Genomic DNA, 20,991 nt, shown 5'->3' with positions numbered 1-20,991 from the left:
ACCCCTCCTTTGTGAATCCAAACAGCAGGCATTTCTGAAATAAAATATAAGGTAGATTTCTGTTCGTTCAGTCTTACATTTATATTTATTCAACACCTTGACAACACTGCTCTTCATTAAAACTAATAAAACAATTTTTAATCTGCTGTCACTGAAGCATTTACACTCCTCTATTTTCCCAAGTTCTACATGAGTGAAAAAAAATCAGTTAGAGCAACAGTTCTTTAATAATTAAAGTCACAACACTGCCACCCATAAGTGGATTAGTATCTTTCTCTATTAATTGATACCTCGACTCTACAGGAAAGAAACTAAGCTAAGGATGGGAATCTGTCTGTTATAGGGTGTGTAATGCCCATACATGCATTCACATTGCTTTTTTATCTACGTATATCTTGATTCAATTATTACTTCTAACTGGTACAAACACATTCTCTGCATTGGCAACAAAAGACTTTTTTCCTTTTTCAAAGGAGCTCATTAAATTGAAAGTAGTTAAGTTTTAAGTCTCCATGGAGTGCACTGGAGACATAATTCAGAGATAAGTGCATAAACAGAAGTAACTTCTGTAGCAACCATCATTCTATTTTTCAGTTCATGGCTGTCTCAGAATTACAAATTTTGTTGCGTAACATTGATTTCTTTTTTAAAGGAATTTTTGTTCCACACCAACCAATATGCAAAACCCTCCTCAGGGCTGGGATATGACTCCAAAGATTCTGTTGGCAAACAGCTTGTTCTGCAGTATTTCAGTCCAAAGGCAGTTATGTCAGAAGACAACAGTAGCACAAATCCTATTTTGGTGCGCTGCACACACAGAGAAAGGGTATACAACAGCAAAAGATTCAGCAAAATATATTTCATCAGTTTCTTCTAGAAAAGTCAGCTAGGGATTTCACTTATTTCATGAAGGGATAGATACATCAGAAGGAACTCTGAGGAAATTTTTTCAAGTTTCCTTTTCCTTTGACTTCCTTACTTAGAGATTTTGCCCATGAGCAAAGAGCATGAAGAGCATGCACACCCTGCACACATGCTTGAGATAAGACTTTTTAACATCTCTCAACACTGCATTCCAGGATATTTCCCGAAGATCCAAGACTTCATTGGTCATTATCCATAGAGGTGAAATGCTTTCCTTAGCAGCCTGTTCCAGAGAGCAGATGACAGAAACAACACAGCATAGTGTTTGGACTCAGGATACTGGCTTTCTCTCCCCATCTTTGTCTCCTGTCTTCTGAGCCACTTTGTTACATGTTTCAGAGCAAAGGGCTGAGAAAAAAGAGGTAGCAGCACCCAGCCCCTTGGTGAAACACCATCAGAGGCACTGACAAAAGCACGGCTCTGTCCCGCAGCCTGGAATCTGCACTCAAATTCAATCCTACAGTCTTCCTTCACCTTTTAAACAAATAAGTTTTATGTGCCATAGTTACAGAGGACTGTCAGACTCATACAGTCTGTCAGCTGTTCTGCAAAGAATGTCTAACACAGCTGCTGGTCACAGCTGCCATGTTGCTGGCTGCCATGTTGCGGGGCCACCCCACAGACATAGCACAGCTTGGGTCACTACGAGGACCCCCAGGAAGCGAGCAATGCCTACCTCACCCCCATGTCCTCACCTGTGGAAGAGCATATCTTGTTCCTAGAAAAGAGCTGTGTTTATGCTCAATTTGGACGGTGAGAACAAGACTTTATGGGCTAGAGGAGAGAAACCATCACAAAACGCTCACCGTCAGAAGCATTTAACTCTACACACTTCCAGCAGGATCCTAGAGTTCAGTTCTCATTTTTTCCGTGCCTTAGATTTCTATTGAAGAATGGCCAGTTAAAGTTGCTCAAGGAGGAACTCTGCAGAGGTTGAGTTTGGGTTTGGGTAAAGTTTTTGGAAGCTGTGACCATTCTCAATGATTTCCTGAAGTTTCATTTCTGCAGCTAAGAATTTGAGGCTGCAAGCTTGATACAGATCTGTATCAGTGCTTCTAGCTGATAAGAAAGCAACAGAGCTGTAAATGAGAAGTGCCTAATGCTCGTGTTCATCCTGAACACCAGGGATGGTTGTGACAGCATTCTCTTTTACAGCAACACCTTCTGGTGAAGCTGTTTGAGGAATACAGTCACAATACTCCTCTAGTCTTCCACTCTCTTCCATATATCCACTAACAACCAATTACTCAAGCTCCCGTGAGTAATCAAGTTGCTCATTAATTGCCAAAACCGTATTTTTGGCAATTGCCTTTAAGCACTGTTACATTTAACAATTTCATTCAGTGCTTCCACAGACTACAGAGTTTTGACAGAGCTACAAGCTGCCACTAGGAAAGTGGAAATTACTCTGACGTTATCAATAAAACATGAAAACATCTTTTAATCTGCCTAATCCTCTTTAAAATGTAAATACAGTAATTCTGTAAAATGGCATGGACTAAAATATGAGTGAGCAGAAGAAATGGTATATAAAAGACATAACTTGAGAACAGTGGAACCTTTTACAGTCCACCTCATACAATTACAGCAGTTTAAACACTGGGGATATGATTCAGCTGGTTCACAAATAAATACTGAGGTGAATCTCTGTCAGAGAATGTTATTGCTTTAGAATTTTCAAGTTACTTGAAAAAAAGTTGTCTACGGTCTATTTAGTGTTTGCGTATATTAATTCCAGAAAACAGAGCTTGAAGTCATTAAGCCTAAGAAAATTCCTCGCTTCTTGGTAAGAGGTCTGTATCTCTCTCTCTCTCTCATAATGCTGCTGTTTTTCCAGTGACTACTACTGCTATGCTACTCCAAAAAGCAAGCAACATAGTTCTACTTTTGTGATGCTGTTTTTCAGTAATATTACCCTGTTGACTGTATAAGAGAAGACACAGGCCCTGAAGATTTATTTCAGATCCTGTTCATAAAGATATAACTGAACTGGCATTTTATTCAGCATGTTCAGCACAGAAGGCGGCTATGGTAACCCACTAAAGCAAGCAAATTCCAACACCAGATAGCAGAGAGCAGTATAGCTCCAAGCAGAAGCGCGATACTTTGGAAACATCCACAAAATGCCCTGTAGCCATCATGATGTTGCACTGAGAACGATTGCTAAATTTACAAGGATGTCTGCAAGTAAATGAGGTCTATTTTGCAAGGTATGGAGAAACAACTGTCTCTACTTATGGGAAGCACAGCAAATCAGTGGCTTAGTTATGCATTATTAACCATGCAAGAGAAAACCTTCCAGATACGAAAATAACAGTAGTCATTTTCAGTCAGGACTCAAAACGTTTACAGCTATTACTACAGTTTCTACCTGCATTTGCAAAGCTAGCTTTTTGAGATGGTTCTTCAGAGTAAAGAAACTGTTGCACCTGCTATTCAAGAAAGACAAGATTTGTACAACATATACTAAAACAAAACAAAATTTTCTCTCCAAAGCTTCTAATATCCTGCTCTCCCAAACTCAGACTATCAACATCACCATACAATACTTAATACTTAAAAAAAAACATGTTGTGAGCATTTCTGTGATACAGATACAAGCTGAGAGACAGTACTTCTTACACCCAATCCAGTATTTTCAGTTCACAAAAATCTTCCAGCTCACTTAATTCTTGTCCCTTTTATTTATCCCACTGAATTTCAGTTTGAGTTTCAAAAGGAAAAAGGGAATACTAAATACAGAACTTGCACGGCAATTGAAATTTCATGGAAAGGCTACAAAAAAAAAAGTCTTAAAAAAAAAAAGAACTTAGCATGCTGATGTTACAACAGCACCCAAATTTGCAAATATAATCTGCTGCTTTAATCATTCTCAAGCTTCCACTTAGCGTACTGTGTCAGTAGTGAGCTGCAGAAGGGAACGTGTTCTTTTCAACAATTCCATGTTTGTTTTTACATCAAGTAACTTAATCAGAACACACACTGTTGTTAAATTTTTTCCTTAGTAATTAAATAACTATTCAATGCCAATTAATCACAGTTAAATAAAAGTCTGTCACCAAAGTGCTATGTACACATTTGAGACTATTTAATGGTCAAATACTTGGCAGTATCAAAGTTAAACAATGATTCATTAAACCTCCTCCACTACACAATAGTTAGGCTAAACTTGAAGTGAAAGAATCAAAACTCTTTTGTTCTCCATGAAAAAGGCATCTAACCTCAGAATGTGATACTTTTTACTTACAAACTCTGTAGGTTGCTTTAATTGCATGAATCAGAATGTGTTCAGGTGCGACAGACTCACTTTGCTTCTGCAGGTGCTTACTGATACTTTGGAATTGATGTTCAAACCTATCATCCAAATAATGAAAACACTTGACAGTGTACCACACCTACTTAAAATGTTTATACATACTTCATGATGAAAGAAATATAATCCAAACTGAATCAACACTTGTGATGTAAACACCAGAAAAGGATTTTTTTTTTTTTAAACAAGAAATGAGGATCCTACACAGGACCAACCAAATGCCACCAAGAGCATTCAATATTGCACAACGTAAATTCCAAGGGTCAAGGACCCTAAGAGCTGCTGCACATTATTTCTAAATGTATTTGGCATTTCTAGTATCCTTTGTTGGCCACTGCATTCACTGAAATATTTCTCTGTAAGAGAATAAAGCAGACATAGACTTTATATACCTTGCAAAGAGTTTACTCTTTCTCCGGACTTGCTCCACCACACATTGCAGAAATACTTTGTTACTTCTCTCGTTCAGCCACTGACTTCTTTAGAAAATACAAGGTCTAAGGAGAAGGGCCTTCCAGGGACAGAAAGCTTTTGCTCCTTGTGTGCGCCTGCACAGCTGTGCACGCTTAGAACTTCCTCCTTCACCCTCAGACATCAAGCTAATCCTCAATCCTGGCAATTTTAAATACCTCCCACTTTAGTTGAATACGCATTTTATTAATAAATGCTGCTTTACTTAATCTAAACAACTCCATAGCAACTGGCCTAACTATAATCTTCACGTACAAGAACACTGCACTTACTAGTGGAAAAAGTCTTTAAAATCCCTTTAACAGCGAAGACATGGATGCTCCCCCCACTGTCCATCAGCAAAGAGAAAGTCTTGCACATCGCGTTCTGCTGACAGCATGCTCCATGTACTGCTGGAAACAGGGATGCAGAGCATGGGCACGAGCATGGTGACCACGTTACTGTACTGTCATCATGCTCTGTCCTGGGGAAACACACCATGACAGACCACACTGAAGTTTTTGATAAGGTGAGCTACAGATGAAGGTGTTAACCTAACGAGAGAAGTAATCTACTTTAACAGTCCAAATTACAGATTATAAAGCCAAAGTAATTTTCTACAAACACATGGCAGTAAAACAATGCTTAGACATTGCCTGAGCATGTAATAACATAGTACTCAAAGGTGAAAATAAAAGGAGTAACTGCACAGAACTGTCTATGCTTAAACATACACCCGTTCAGCTACATTGAATAATTTTTCCCTTCCTGTCAGTGGCATAAATCGACAGCTCCCCACGTATCGTGCTGTTAAGCTATGGCATTCTGTGACTGATAAGTCTTCACCAATGCTCACTTCACACACACACACACACACACACCAGAAAAGCGGGGGGAAAAAAATACTGTGGCTACAAGCAGCCTCCCATTCGATCAAAGCTGTGACAAAAGTGGATTGTCCATATCAAATGTTGGCAGCAAGCAGACATTACATCAACCTTGTAAAATACAACTATGAAATCAACAAAGTAATTAAAGATGGATTACCGACTTTGAAAGGAATTGTAACTTTGTGAAATATTTCTTCAGAAAGAAATCTGGAAATGCATCTCCTGCATAGCTGTCAATTACTGACCTACTCTGGCTTTTCTTCCATATTTCTACAAAGGAACGTCAATAGGTCTGTTATCTTTTTTTAATATATGTTTAGCACCACACATCCACATAAACTGCCATATGCAGCTTTACTGTCTTCCCTACAGGCATCCTATAAATATAAATAAGAAATGCTATCCTATTTTTTTCTTTAGCAGCCTGAAACTGACAGGAATATTATCACTTTCTTAGACATTTGCAAATAGGCACAGTGGTGCTGGGCCAAAATATGCTGAGATCATAATATCCATTTATCTAAACTGCCAGCATGTAATAAATTCAGGTGGGATGCTTTCTATCCAAATTAATTTACTACTTGAAAAAGACTTTTTACACAAATGCTGTCAAACAGGAAAACAGCTGGGAAATGGGAAGAAAACATGAATGCTGTGTTTGATCTTATTTTTAAGTGTAGGATTTAAAGAAGAAAGGATAACTATTGATGATGATAAGAATGAAAAACAGGCTTCTGTGTATATAATTTCTATTTTTACTGATGATGGAGATGTCTATGTTACCTACCATAAATATAATGATGCCAACTGTACAGTTTTTTCTTGAGCTTTCCAGTCCATCAGCTTAGCTCAAGACTGCAATGAGCTACCGATTAGAATTGCCCTGCTTTGTAGGAAACCACAAGTCCCATTTGTCCCTTCCTTAAATTATATGGCGCAGTTAATTTGTTGTTCTTTTCTCCTTTTTCAGTGCAGCCACAGATGCATGAATATTACTATCAGTTATCACCAATCAAAGTCTATCTCCCCAGTTAAGATACAATGGAGAAAGCATATGTAAATTCTTCATTAAAAACAAAACAAAAAAAACCTGCAACCTTCCTACATTCTTAAATTGCTTTCATGAAAAGTTTCAAAATGCTTCCTGCATGGCATTTGCTTTTCATATTACGTATCATTACCATCTAACACCATAGCTTTAATTTCAAAATTCGTAACAGAATCAGAGGCAGTTTTACTTTAGTTGCTACCTAGGTGCACTTAGATGCTCATGAATGAAACATTTTTATTTATTTTACATAATAAAGTAGATCTAATGTGGCACAAATTGTCTCCCTGCTTCTTGTCACGTTATAGTACTAAATCTTTCATACATGATCTGTGATGAAGATTGCTCAAAGTTTTAACAATATCCAGCTTTGGAGCTATTTTATGTTTTCCCAAATTTTATGAATAAAATCCATATTTAAGCATATTGAAACAAATAGAAACTAAAACACCACCTCTAATATACTATCAAAAATACACAAAAGCACAACTTAATTTCCACCATGTAGTGCAAAATAAACAACAACATAAAGCACAAGTCCAACTGAACTTAAAAAATGTATTTATAAGAAGAAGAGGGAGTATAGGAGTTGACACTGGCCTTTGTCCCCTCCTGGAAAAAAAAAAAAAAAAGGAGGAAAAAAAAAAGGCAACTCCTAGCAACATTTACTTCAAGACCGGGTGTTAAGTTGTATTCCAGCTACCAAATTTTCTGTTGATTTACATCACTCTATTCTACTCCAGATGTAAAGTTATCTATTTTAGCTTCCCACTCATTATAAAGCATCATTGTAACAGAAACCTGGAAGAGTATACATGAAATATAGGCTTATACTGGATTTTTACAGGCTACATCATTAAACCACAAACAGCCAACTGTTAAACAATATTGTGTAGTATAGTTCTCTTTTCTGCTATAAAACCAGTTTGGATTGAAATATGTCCCAACTGTTGTTTCGCTGCTATTTTGAGGCAGAGAGAGGAGTTTCAAGTGAGTTCAACTAAACACTACAGGTCAGGATGGACTGATGGATCTGAAGACTGCTGTTGCTCAAATTTTTACATAACAGGAGAAATGCTGCTCTTAGAGATCTGGTGGTCATACACCCATATGCATCTATGTAAGAATTAAAATATAAAGGGATAATAAAATATAAAGGGAAAAATACACCATATTTTTGGTAAGGTTTTCCTGTGCTACATAGGTCATCAAGGCTGGTTTCAGAATAGGCCTTAGATACTGTATTCCAGAAAAATCTCAGGAAAAAGAATATCACATAGCTCCTGCAAATATGCTTTTATCTACTGATTTTCTTACCATCCTTTCCTTTTTTTTTTTTCCAGGCACTGAAGTTAGAATAGCTAAATCAACATTCCAGCCCAAGATGTCAATAACCAAAATACTGAATATAAAGCTTCTCCTTCCAGAAATCTTCATCTGAAATTGCTATGTGGCTGATACAATGACCACCCAGAAGGCAAGTATTATCTTATATTTTATCAATCATATGTAATCAGATCCCCTCCTACATACTGAAGAGAACGCATTCCGTCAGTTTTCTCCCATTTCTGAAGCGATGGAAGGGAATTCCATACAGACTATTGTTGTGAAAGCTATGACAAGACTTTCAGCCTCTTTCTAGCCCATCCATTTTAGAGGATAAAGTCTTTGGGCAGCTCAAAGAGCAGAGGTATTTTACATCCTCATCTGACTTTGAAAACGCTCATCTTCTGCTCGGCGTGCTACTTTGGTTCAATCGTTATCTTTGCTTTAGCTTCAGTTTCTTTCTCCTCCTCTGTTCTTCTGGAAAACATGAACTGTTTGGCAAGGAAAGATTCTCTCTAAATTTCATTCCAAATGCACCCACTTAATGAAAATACAACTTCTTTTTAAGAACTCATACCACAAAAGAGCCACTGCAACAACCCAGGTTTCACCAGACAGGAATCACAACAGATAAACCAAGAAAATGTTTATTTCAGTTTGCTGTGCAAATAATCAAAGCATTTGCTTTTAAAATTTTCTGCATGTTACAAAAAAAAAAAAAAGGGACACATCTTCCCCGTGAACTTAAAAATTTTGCTTCGATTTAGGACATTTTAAACCACACCTTGGAGCAAAACCTCCTCTGGTCTCACCTGTCAAAGCCGTTCTGCCTTTGGATGAATCAGAGAGTTTAAGTATGGCACCGGAAGAAGGCAAATGAGTCTTTGCCTGAAGGCTATGGCAATCAGCATGGGAAGGACTTCAGCTGGATTCAAATCCCTTTTTATTTTTGCCTAATTTGGGGCATGGAATGAATCCTTTCCCGAGGACTGGGCTGTAGGGGAAAAGGAGGGATGACTTCACCTCCTCTTCAGTTTTGTGATTGGCATCAAATTCCCCTTGCAAATCTGGCCTCAGAAGCAACCAAAAATCCTTTGTCTCAGAAGAGCTGAGGGCAACAACCACATCCTAACAATTTTCTTCATGCAAGATTGCTGTCCAAAGGAATCTAGATATAGTCTGGCAATGCATTTCTTTGGGCCATCAGCTTCCAGCAGAAAAAAATTGCTGTAAACTTCTTTACAGCCTAAACTATAATTAACAACACTGAAATGGAAATGTGGTTTATAATATACATTCAAATAAGAAAAAAGCAAAATACGACCTCTTCTCTTCTGTATACTAGATTCATTACATTTTTAAAAAGCAATTTTAATAATTAAATGCTGAGAACTGTGAAAAGTTGCATTGCACGGTATATAACTTTACCGTACCCCTTCTACTGGGCAGCTATTAGAAGGTTTCACCTGAAAAATAATTTAAAAAAATAGTACTAGGAGCAAGTAGCTGCAAGTGATGACTATGCTAAAACACGAGTGGTATATAAATCAAAACCAAATAAACTTTAATATTCATATAAATATATACCTCATGTTCCTCCTCACAGATTTCTTGACAACTGAATTTTGGGAGTATTTTACTTAAGTCCATAGTTTAAATTATTGAAAAAAGCATGTTTCCAGTTACATTGCTTAAAACTAAGGAACGATCTAGTGAGGTCCTACAACATTCAATTTAAATAATAAGAAACAAACTAAGAACAGCAAACCAGCATACACCAACAGCAACTTTTCTTCACTTTTCTATAAACAGAGAAAAGAATTTCACACACATCAAGGAGAAGATGACATCTTTGAATAGTCATTCAAGCAAAAGTGAATACAATTTACAATCTGTTTTGTCTTTGTTCAATTCAAAGATAGACTTCAATGTGAAGCTCTGATTTACAGCTGTCCAGCAGCATGAACACCTAAATAAATAAATAGGCAAAAACAGAAGAGTGTAATCTGTAACAATGGACTCCTGAGAATGCTATCATTTGTTATTTGCATGACAGAAACTCCCAAAAGAGGATTAATGTATCTGAAGTGGGAGTCGAAGCCACTAGGCTGGACAATCACATAGCCAGCGGCATGCCCTTCCCTGAAGAGTTTCTTGTGTCAGTGAAGGGAAACCAACACAATTGGCTGTAAAAGGAACAAAGAGCCAAGGGAAGAGGCAGCAGTAAGCTGGAACATAAAGTTGCAAGACGAGATGTACACCTTTTTATTTTCTCTTAAATACAGGAAAACAAAGGAGTGAGGGAATGAATTAGTTTCCTCGCTCCTATGTTTAACTAGTCTCTGTTTATAGATCTACTGTGGTTACAGTGATACTGGTATATCTTGAGAGACTATTTTAAGATGAAGGAGAGCCAGCTCGTGGATGAACTCTGCTGCACAGGGAGCAGGAAGTTACAAAGATGCAAGCATGAAAGATAAGCAGGCAAAATGATGATAGAGGGTGGAAGAAACACAGGAATGTGCCAACAGCGGCAGTTACCAGGTGCAGAAATAGTAAAAGCTTCGCAGGAGCACAGGGCTAATGCTTAAATGAAGCCACAATCCCTTCTACACCTCCTGGTAGACTCTTCAAAATACACTGGGGCTATAGACCAAGAACAAGCCTCCTCTCCATCTGGCCCTGGGGAGGAGTTGCAAGACAGCCCTGTCAAAAGACTAGCTGGTAGTAAGTCACAGAAGCTGCCAAATCTGGCATGTTTGGATACTGTGAGAGTTTTGCACGTATTGATTTGAATTTTCATCCTATGCAGATTTGGCTGTTTGCATGTTCACTCTCCTTCACCTTCTGCTTCATTCACTGTATATCCGCTCCCCTACTTTCCTCTTCTCCATCTTTCCTCAACATCTATTCTTCCATTTCCCTTCACCACAGCATGGCGGAAGTTGTTGGACATGAACAAGCATACTTTAGAAAAGAATGCCACCCCAAGCACAACAAAGGCATGAAGCGTGATGAAGTTAGACACAGGCTAAGAAATGTGGATGGGTAAGATATACTGAGCTAGTGGAGAGGGCAGACTTGGTCAAATAAATGGTTGAGAAAAATAACCCAACCTGCACCTTATGACATTGACTCAACTGGGACAAACAAATGGGAAGGTGAACAAAAGGTGGCTACAACACTTTAAGTAGAACAGCGCCTGAATTAATGTTTTGGAAATGCAATGTGACAAAACCTGCCAGATAAGGAAACTGCAACAACTACGTGAGTCATAAAAGGAACAGGAAGGATGTTTTACACTGAAAAACATGAGAAATCCTTAGAGCAAATGAGATATCAGGTTGTGAAATAGTTCCCAAATTAAAACTGTGGAAGCCACAATGCTATTGTCACCCAAAGTAAGATTGCAAAATACATTCATAAGATACTACATAGCCAGTAGTATAATCAGTTGATACATACTGACTACTCAGAAGGTTATACTTAGACTGATGAGGCAAGAGTTGCAATCAGTTCAGAGAGATGCCTCTAGAGAACAGCACAGAAGATTCAAGTTACCTCTTGCATTAAACTGCTCTTAAAGAAGCGCATCTCACTCCACTAACTGCAAAACTGTAGGGGTCGGTTCTGTCTAGAGCTGTGCCTTTAGAGTATGCTCCAGTTAGTTCCTTAAATTTCATTCACACATGATCTTCAGCTTTCACAGGGCTGATTAAGATTTCATGTAGAAGAACGCAACTCAGCAAAAGTTTTCCTTCTTCCTTCAAAACAAACAGGTGTCTTCGGGTCTTAACAGCTCACTTTTCACTTCTTTATGTACTTATTTTGTTTCTCTAGCAATTTTCATAATAAAGAGGGTTTTTGTTTGTTTGTTTCAAATCAGCACCACATCTGCTGAAACTGTATCAGACCCATTACAATGAAAGGAAGTTTCAGGATTGCGGGGAACTGGACAACTAAAGGAGCAATTAACTAAAAGAAGTATTTTTACACTTACTTTTCAGCTGTCGATATCTAATGTATAGAACACCATAAAATCCCCTCAAGTAACTTTAAGTTGTATTTTGGAATAAATACTACAGATCTTGCTAATAATCACTGATCATAATCTGATCATAGGGGAAAAGCTCTTATTCTGCATTTAATATGGCATTAACAAAAATCTCTGATAAAGCTGAATTAAAATGGAAAAATACACATGTAATAACATTAAATTACAGAAAAATATGGGCGATTCCTTTTCCTCTTTACATTTATGCAGCTACATAACTGCATAATCAGAGAAGTGATCCTTGATCAGTTTGTGGGTACGCGGTTAAAAATATGAAGCAGAAGTTTAACTAACAAAAAAAGCCAACTACTATGGAAGGCAAGATTGTGTCAGTAACCTAACCACTATTAATATTACAGAGCATTAGTTAGTAAAAGTTAGCACTGGGGATATTTAATTATAATATTTAGAGAACCAATGTGGACTCCAATAGTTCTCAAAACTTAGCTTAATTTTAGAATTCATATGAAAAGCATCCAATAAATTTTTCATCACAGCTGAATCATATTTACAACGCCTCTTCGCTTTCAGAATGTCTATTTTGTCCTTGACTGACTCCAGAGAGGAAGACCTTAAACAGCAATTCACATCCCAAATATGAAAATTCAATTTCTAAAGTTCCTACTGGTCAACTATACAGTGGTCATATTTTCAAGAAAAGGTCACAAACAACTTTAAGTGTTAGGATACTTTAGGACCTTTTGGACAACAGCATTTTATTTTTTAATTTTTAATATTCTGCGTTTTTTCAAAGACCAGGGAAACTTCCTGACATCAAGGTTTTGTACACTTCCAGTATTTTTCTGCAAAACTGTCATAATTAATCACTGTTGCAATTAGTGTAGAAAATTATGGTTTTGTGAAACCAAAGTCTCTGGTACAGCACACGATCCATGTGGTGAGGTCTTTTCCCCTTCACAAAAGACTCCTTACTTCAGCAGGGCATTGCCCTCAAACCTGTAGAGGTCTGCCCACAATGGACCACCTTGGAAGGACTGGGACCTAAATTAAGTCAAGACATTACAAATTACCTGAACTAAAAACCCAAATTAATACTGAAATCAGGACCTCAGATATGCTGTAAAATATTACTAACATGCTACCACTCGCATGGGTCACACTCTTTCTCCTCAGTGCATTCAGACCCCCAAATGACCATTTTGTTCAGAAAAAGAGATCCTAGAAGAACTGAAAGGTTCTGACATCAGAGAATTCAAATTGAATTTGAATCCCACTGAGAAGGTATGACTCATCTCTGAGGTTTAAATTAGATTATCAACAAAGTGAAGCAGCACAGTAAATCTACAATAAAAGATGAATGCCTACAGGAAAATATTTTTTGCCCCTAGTGGCAGATGCTTGAACTTTAAAGGATCTGAGACTAAGCTCTTTGTATAAGCCTTCCTGATGTAAAACAATTGAAATAATTTCTTTAGTTGGTCTAACTTTACTCCATATGCCACATGGAAACAATGTCTAAACCCTGTAAAAGAAAGTATATTGTCACTTCTAAACCAATTGAGGATCAAACAATTTACAGAAACCAAGACTTATTTTGCTGACAATTAAGCTCTATCACCAAGACTGGAGATTCAATGAAATTTGACAATTGTGAAGAAAGAGGCTTTTGTTTAAGTAAGTCTGAAGCATTTGGAAGAATCAACAGAAAATCAGAAAACTGAATTAGATCTTAGTACGAGAGCCTTTGAGGATAGTCTAGAATTAAGTAATTGAACTGCCTTCTTTGCTTTGCTCTGTTTCCTCTCTGAACTGCTTTAGGTATTACAGCAGAAATATAGGCTGATTTGGTCTGGGGAGCAAGCATTTTACCCATCACACTTCCACTTAGATCAACAGCATTTGTTTGTCTAGTCCACTAGTCAAGCTCCATTACAAAGAACTTCCAATCTTTTAAAGATTAGATGAAAAACAAGTACGAGCAACTGCAGTACACAGTAAGAGAATCTGAAGAGCCTTTTAAGTCTTTTTCTCCCATGCTGAAAGCCATATTTATTTTGCAGTAATTTAGACACAATCCAAAGAAGTTTGCAAATTCTATTCTAGCACTGGAGATCACTAGTTAGTATAATATTCCTGCGTCTTCTCCTCATAGAATCAAAGAATGAACGTTCTTCCTTGTTTCTTCATGAAATGTAATACTAGCTTGTTCTCCTGTACATTAAATTAAAAAGTAATAGATAAGATTCCTGTTCAAAACATCTTCATGTCTACTTTATAATTAATAAAGAATAGTCAATAGGAATCTGAACGCCTTGCAGAGCAGAACTACAAAAAGCTTAAGCAGAGTGCAAAGGTATTAACAAGCTAATCTGTCCTTACCGGACTGGATTTTAAGCTCAAAACATCTGAGATCATTTCAGAAACGCTGGATTTTGCATTTCACAAAATGTTTGTGTGTCATTTGAAAGTATATAATAATGTCTCTTTACTGCAAGGCTAAAATGGGAAAACAATTAATGAAAATCTGTTTTTTCCACAGTTACCTTTAAGCAAAAGGCCACTTTTGTTGCAGCAGAGTTTATTCTTTCTCAATTTAAAAAAAATTATATGTTAAGATTTTTTTTTTTTTTTTTTTTTTAAGATTTTGCTGTGTTTTCAAATACAATAGCATTTAGTGAGTGGCTTCGAATTCAACACTAAACAACAGTCATAATTATGAAGAAAGATCATTGTCACTATTTGGAATATTAAAACTTGTCAGCTTTATAAAAGCCTCAAGGCATTTTTTCTTCTCTCAAGTTTAGTTTTTATTCTGAAAGTGCTTCTCAGGTAAGATTTGTAAACATTAGAGAACTATTTCAGAAAACTAACTAGTTTTCTGTTGAAAATATTGGGCAGAAAATGTTCCTTCTGTATTATTAGTTCAACAGTAAAAGATGATGCTTCTAAAGCTAAAACCATCTACACTGCACAATTCTAGTACTTCCAGTTTGTAGAGGTTTCTGTAGATATCTTCTGTCGTGTGAGAGCATCATATATTTTTTTCTCCAGCAGCAGAGGGACATCAGCTGACCAAAGGTATCCACGTCTGACTTCTCCTTAAATCATTCTTTGTTTAGGAAATACCAGAAATATTCAGAAGGCTAACAGTGATTGTTTCCTTTTGGGTAGTTACTGAGACTGGAGAGAGGAGACTGAAGAATGAAGAAAGGGAGAAAAGAAAGAAGCACCGTACTAACATCAGGCAAAACATATGTATTTTCTAAATAGATATACGCATATAAAAATTACGATTCATTCATTTTCCTTAAATTTAGTGGTAAACTTGAATGCTGAAGATTGTACGATACCCATCCTTAAGCACATGAGACAGCTCTGAACAAACTGTGTTTCTTCCTAAAGAACAGCTATGAATAAGACAGACCCTGAACTCCCACTCTGTAACGTATAGGAAATTCAGTTCCCTTGCCATACGATTTAGAGCAGAAGTCTAAATTTGGTGCTACGAGGCCCTGGAAGAGCCTGAACCTCTGCCACGTACCTTGCAAACCTAGGCTAATGTTAACCTTTGCCAAAACCCTTCTTTGCCTTTTCCTTTCTCATTATATATAATCTTCAAACTGGAATCCTAAATTATTAGAAAATAAAAGAAATCAGGGATTTGAAGTTCCATTATTTTACTACTTGAAACTTTGACCTCCATTATTGAAGGGAAAACCTTATTTAAACAAACACACAATTTCTACTTTATACTTAACAAAAGCTTAACCAAGTAGCATACAACAAATGTGATCTGAATGGGCGTAGGAATCCTGGAACTTAACTTTGCTTTTAGTCTCTCCTTTTGTAAACTGAAAGTTAGGCTCCTATCTCATTAGGCACTGCAAAAATTTACTCACATTTACAGGTTATAAAACAAATAGAAGTTCTTCTCTAAGTTGCCCAGCATGAAGGACATACCCCACTTCAGCAAGAGGGAAAAGAAAGCAAACACAATTAGAGACAGAGAACTGTGATTCTTCTGAAACTGTTTATTATTCCATGTAATGAGGTGATCACTGCATATAAAACATTTAACATTCTAAGTCCAATCTAAGAGAAGACAGATGCTCACCACCTTCTCTGCAAAGACCAGCATGACATTATAAACGTAAGTGCACTGGAAGAAGAGATGAATGAGGCAGTGCAAAATTTACAGCTTTAAATTCTCAAATCAAAACAAAAGAGAGAAAAAAACCAGCAACATAGAACTGAGTAAATGCCCCCAGTATCTCAACACTTACTGTCCTCTGGTCATGTCTTAGAAAGGATGGGGTGGGAACAGTATTCCTGTCTGAGAAATTACTTATGACATCTTAAAAACAGATGTAGAAAACTTTGAAAATTTAGAGTGAACTGAATCTGTTTTGGGCTGTGAACATGCAAACTGATGAACGTGAAACTACGCTGAGAAATGAATACATGCAGGGAAATGGGAACGTGTATTTCTGACAAAGGGAAGCTTGCCACAAAGCAGAAGGGTGTTGCTTTTTTTTTTTTTGGCCTACGCACAAATTAGCAATATTCTGCATTGCATCATTTGCATATTAAATAGACAATAACTTCATTGAGAAAAAAAACAGGTTTACCACACATACAGAGAATCTCATCACATCTGATAAAAAGAAAACTGAGAAAGAGAAGTGTTAGGCCATCTATCCTTCATCTATTGTAACTGGCAACAATAATGTTCATATTCCAAATCTTCATCTTCTCTTTTTTCCATGTGCTGTCAGATTATCCTGCACTCTGCATCTCAACACTAACACAGGGTAGTGAAGATTAATGCTTGAAAGAAAGCAAGATACATGCAGAATACAGTTTAAAGAGGTTAGGAGAGATGGAAGAGTAGCATTCCCAGACACAAAGAGTAAAAGATAAATGCAGGTATACAGGGGGTGAAAATGGTCAAGAAACATGCTGGCTGAAGCATGATCTTACAGGGAGTTTAACAACTTCCTTTGACCTCAAACACCTTATATATTGCATGAGTAGCTCATTACAAAAGTTCAAGTTTGAGGTGTACTGTTGACCTCAATCATATTTTTCAATTGGTGAAATGAGGATGGATGAGGGAAGGCATATCTGTAAGAACATCAGATCAGCAGCCACTCACAAGTCTTCTACAGCAGTGAAAAGTCCAAAAGGAAAACAAAAACATGAGCATACAATTCACTTCTGCCCTGAACCAGACAACTGAGACTGAACACGTGCCACCTTTCTCCAATATACCACTCAGCTTACTCTGTGCTCTGGCTCTTTGAGTACATTCTCCTACCTAGTGTTCAGGTGAACAGTGGCCAAAACAGCCTCAGCTTCTTCACGCGTCTCAGAAATCTCCTCATTCCGTAACCTCTTGCTAGGAACCACCACAACTAAATGTTCTGCTCAAGCAGAAAACAAACACTATGTCAACAAAACTTGCAAGCGAGAATCACCTCGGAAAATGTTCAACAAGAGCCCAAGTTTAAATGAACATTAAAAAAAGAAGGAACACCAAGAATGAGCAGTAACCAGTTTCAAAGAACCTACCTCCAAAGTAGCTATTGTCACAATCAGTAATTAATATCCATTACAAAATTAATTACATGAAAAACACTACTGAACAAGTTTTTCATATACTTGATAATATTTTAAAATAATTTGTAAAGTTGTTTTTAAGACTGGTAGCTGTCAACATATACAGCTTGCCATACTGCTGCCTCTTCCAAATAAAGCATTGTTTTGTATTAAATAACCAGAAATCAAAACTTGAAGAAGCTCCTCTGTATGTATGCATCTGTATATGTAACAAGAACACTGACAACTTATCTACCCAAAATGAGTCCTAGAAAAAGAATACCAGGGGAAGACAGAAAGCAAGCAAGTAATGTCTCATGTTATGCACAAATAGATAAGTAATTCTGACTACCGGGTTTGCACTTTTTAAACTGAATAGCACAGTAAAGCAGAGCTTGAGACAATACCTCCAAATGCAGAGAGACCCCACTCCCCTACTTTTAGATTTCTATCATTTGTTTTTTACTCTGGATTGCCAGAACAGGCAGATTCACATACAACATCCATTCTTCTCTACAGTAAAATTTTAATTTTGGATCAAGAAGTGCCCTTTGATTCCAAATACTCTCTAAGATCACCACAGGCACAAACTAATCTTCACTTGTTGCATAATCTGCAAGATGCTGGCAATCTGAAAAAAAGAATAATTAATTCACCCAGATGCTGCAGTGCAAATTACCTAGGATCATCTGGGAGAGAGATTTCTGTGCATTATAAAACAGAAGAACAGAGCTAATGAAATGAGTTTGCACTCTAATAGTCTTTGTTTTCTTTCAGTTAACAGCCACTCTGATAAAAAAAAAAAATAAAAACAGTATGCAAATACCACAGTGGACTGTATGTCCCTAAGAGATGACAGTTAATAATAAAAGGTTATAGAATGGGAAAGAATCCAGAAAAGCCAGTGCTCTGATGTACAGGGCCTTCTCCTGGGATGCTGGAGTCCTGCCTTCCAGCCCCTTACTAATTCAGTGAGTGAGGAGATTGGGCCTCCCTTCCCACACTCCATGGTCATACTCTCACCACCACCTGGCTGTTTGCTGTCCCTGCCCTACTCTTCACAAAGTAATTCTTTCAGAAATACTTCTACCTTATTCCAAGGGAGAATGAAAGTAGGCTTTTGAGTACTTTTTCTTCATTTCTCAAAAATGCTCATTTCCCACCCAGTACTGGTGTTTATAAACTAGGAAGAACTTCTTCACGGTCAGAGTAACAGAGCGCTGGAACAGGGTGTCCAGACAGGCTGTGGAGTCTCCTTTTCTGGACATATTCAAGACCCATCTTGATGCCTACCTGCTGTACGGAACACACTTTAGCAGAGGGTTGGACTCGGTAATCTCTAGAGGTCCCTTCCAACCCCTACAATTCTGTGATTCTGTGAAGCGGCAAAGGAGAAGGCCGTAACCATGCGGAGCCTCCAGTCCTTGTGGCTCACAACAGCCAAAGCAACGTCCAGCAATGTTTTAAGCAGATAATGGCAAAAATATATATATTTAATCTAGTTATTATCAAAACCAGGAAGTCTTCATCCTTCAGATTATCTCTGAAAGCAGATTTGCCATATCACCTCAGCAAGGCCTTCTTTTACCCCCCTCACATTTCTTCACTGATGTTACTGCAGCCTTCCCTCCAACCATTTCCTTCCTACTTCTAATAACTCTTGTCAAAATTAGGCTGACATCTATGTGAGACTAAAATGTAATGTAATGCCATTTTTACTTCCCCACTACACTTGCCATGTTTCTGAACAACTTCTGTTCAGTCTTCTAAACCCAACACTTTTAATTAGGTTTATCTTTGTCAGCACCTCTGTGCTTCCTTTTCCTTTGGCTGAGGTGGAGCGAGAGTAGCTTGCTTTGTGGTTGCTTTAGCAAATGAAAAACCAGAACTGCAGTATCTGGGCAGGTCAGCATATGGTCAGAAATGAGTTTCGCAGCAGGCCGTTTTGCCCACCAGGGGATTTTAATGCAAGGAAGATAGAAAATCCCTGTGAAGGCATGAGAAATCTTGTGCCAGGAAAGAGCGAGTTTGCACTTGGAAGCGGTCATCGGTACCAGCTTCCCACTGTTTCCATCTTAAATAATGCACCATACCCTCCTACAAATAGTTTTCTGTAAACCTTTTCATTTTATCTTGCATATGGAGGATAAATAGGGTTAGCACTGATTTGGAGAACCAAAAACGTAATGGGTTTGTCTCATCAGTTTACAGCCAAGTTTTATTCAATTATTACTGTAGAGAAGAAAAGGATAGAGTGGAATTGGGTTACACTAATAGATAATAAATGTAAACATAACACCAGAGTGCTATTTACTAACTTTAAAGACTACTCCTACAGTAATCAACTTTATAAGGTTACTGACAGAATCATAATAGCGATAAAATACATGGAAGTGTAAGGCTATTTAAACTCTTAACAAAAGCCATGATAATACTAGCAGTAAATGAGCAACTCCCACAAAATATCATTTATTAATCACGCCCTGATAAGGTTTAAAGTACATAGTACCATTGTTATATGAAAAAACATTAAAGTTTTTTTTGGTGAACAAATGTAGCAACCTAACAGGTTTTAATTACCACACCTACTTCAGTGACGAGCTGTTCCACTAAAACACCCAAACATAATATTTACAACCCTGTGTGGTTGTTAAGAATCTCGGTGATTGATGGGACATATTGTGTTGTCATCTCACCACCAAACAAATGCAAGTGATTACCAACACGGAAGAGAGAAGCTCTGTTTTTATTTTACAACAAGAGGCTGTCCCGTGGGGACTTCTTTTCAACATAAACTAACAAACCTATGCATACGTGAACCTGCTTTAGAGCTTGGCAAAGAGAGTCGCAAACAAAGCCTTTGCTACACTAAGGACAACATATTTCTTTTTGTATTAGCTTAAGAGAACAAGCAAGCTGTCAAGAGAGCTAGTATACTTTTACACAATCCCTCAGAATTCATCTTGACCACAAGGAAATATCTGAAAACTGCATCAGAAAGATAGCATAGATCTTGTTTCAGAAAAAAGAAAGCAACTGAATCATTGAGTCAAATAGGAATACAATGCATTTTCTGGCATCACTACTGAATATTTATATCAGTGATGAATGAGACTACAAACGAAATATTTTAACATGAAGCTTTGCCTTGTTAACTGCATGATATGCCAAAACACCACCTACTATAAATCACAGGGTATAGGACCAGTATTTCTTGTTTAAACATGCTACTTGTTCAGCAGAATCACTTGTGTGAACAAGCATACATTAATGTACACTAACTAAAGCAGTTTCACTATCCAACTGATAGAACTATAATTTAACAACCTCATTATCAGCATTGTAATTTTCAAACTGCTGAAATATCGTATTTGTTGCAAATATTATACAGCTTAAATACTTTAAACAACACGGCCCATTTGACGTT

At 37.3% G+C, this 20,991-nt stretch overlaps 1 protein-coding gene across 3 annotated transcripts in view; it reads right to left on the bottom strand.

Annotated features, from left to right (window-relative positions):
- ABCC4 (ATP binding cassette subfamily C member 4) overlaps positions 1–20,991 on the bottom strand; it is a 223,477-nt gene that overhangs the window by 66,681 nt on the left and 135,805 nt on the right. The window lies entirely within an intron of this gene.

Source organism: Numida meleagris, chromosome 1 (genome assembly GCF_002078875.1).
Source record: "Numida meleagris isolate 19003 breed g44 Domestic line chromosome 1, NumMel1.0, whole genome shotgun sequence".
Taxonomy (NCBI): Eukaryota; Metazoa; Chordata; class Aves; order Galliformes; family Numididae; genus Numida; species Numida meleagris.
The sequence above is the reverse complement of the archived record's forward strand: the minus strand, read 5'-3'. Positions and strand labels throughout refer to the sequence as shown.